This window comes from Cebus imitator, unplaced genomic scaffold, assembly GCF_001604975.1.
Source record: "Cebus imitator isolate Cc_AM_T3 unplaced genomic scaffold, Cebus_imitator-1.0 Scaffold66, whole genome shotgun sequence".
In the NCBI taxonomy this organism is placed as follows: Eukaryota; Metazoa; Chordata; class Mammalia; order Primates; family Cebidae; genus Cebus; species Cebus imitator.
This window is the reverse complement of record NW_016107381.1, coordinates 6,369,101-6,370,187: the sequence shown is the minus strand read 5'-3', so window position 1 is coordinate 6,370,187 and position 1,087 is coordinate 6,369,101. Positions and strand designations below refer to the sequence as shown.

The window sequence follows — 1,087 nt, the reverse complement described above, 5'->3', positions numbered from 1 at the left end:
AGTAGAGACGGGGTTTCACCATGTTGACCAGGATGGTCTCGATCTCTTGACCTCGTGATCCACCCGCCTCAGCCTCCCAAAGTGCTGGGATTACAGGCTTGAGCCACCACGCCCGGCAGGATGATTTGTTCTAATGCTTCTTGTTGGCAGCTGCCACCTGTCCGGCGATTCTGTCCAGATCTCTCTGTCCCTGAGGTGTCAGTTTGTAGCCCCCATCTTGGTCCTTTTCCACCATTCGCAGCCCCTCCAGGGCTTGGAGGACCCGGTGGGCCACACTCTTGGAGCCTTGGCTGAAGTGGCTGGGCATGACGCCATTTCTCTGATGTCCCCCATAGATCTTGGTCATGGAGCCAACCCCAGCACCACCCCGGAGGTATAGGTGCTGCGCTGTGGAAGCAGCTCGCGTGTAGAACCAGTTCTCACTGTAGGGAGCAAGCTCTTTGTGCTTAGCCAGCTTGACGGTGTCCACCCATTCAGGGACTTTCAGCTTCCCGGCCTTTTTAGAAAGGCTGCCAGAGCTCTGACAAACTCCTGCTGGTTCATGTCTTTTACAGTAACTCCAGGCATTGTGCAGCCTCCGCGCTGCCAGCCAGGGGAAAGCACAAGAATCTCTTGAACCCAGGAGTCAGAGGTTGCAGTGAGCCAAGATTGTGCCACTGTACTCCAGTCTGGGTGATAGAATGAGACTCCATCTAAAAACAAAACAAAAAGAGTCACTGAATGTCAGCTTGTATCTTCATTGATACTACTAAGTTTTCTCATTTGGTGAAGATAGTGTATCAGAACTCTCTACTGTAAGGGTACCTGCATCCTCTCTTAATTAAACATCATAAGTAGGGTGATAAGCAGGAAGTGAATAGTCAGTTGAGTCTTTCTGGTTTTTACTTCCCTTTCATTAAGAAAATATTGAGATAAGTGGATTTGGGATAGGTTTAATATGTCACAGTAGATAATTTGTAGCCGTGCGAATTGTTTTACCTTCAGAGTTTCTTTTTTTTTTTTTTTGAGATGGAGTTTCACTTTTTTTACCCAGGCTGGAGTGCAATGGCACGATCTCGGCTCACCGCAACCTCTGCCTCCTGGGTTC

General features: G+C 49.0%; 1 protein-coding gene and 1 pseudogene across 7 annotated transcripts in view; one reads left to right on the top strand and one right to left on the bottom strand.

Moving 5' to 3' along the window:
* The window catches only part of TMEM170A (transmembrane protein 170A), a 24,294-nt gene that overhangs the window by 2,877 nt on the left and 20,330 nt on the right, over window positions 1-1,087 (top strand). The window lies entirely within an intron of this gene.
* LOC108305804 lies at window positions 118-582 on the bottom strand (annotated as a pseudogene). The gene has a single exon (XR_005200672.1). The product of XR_005200672.1 is annotated as a 40S ribosomal protein S19-like (transcript).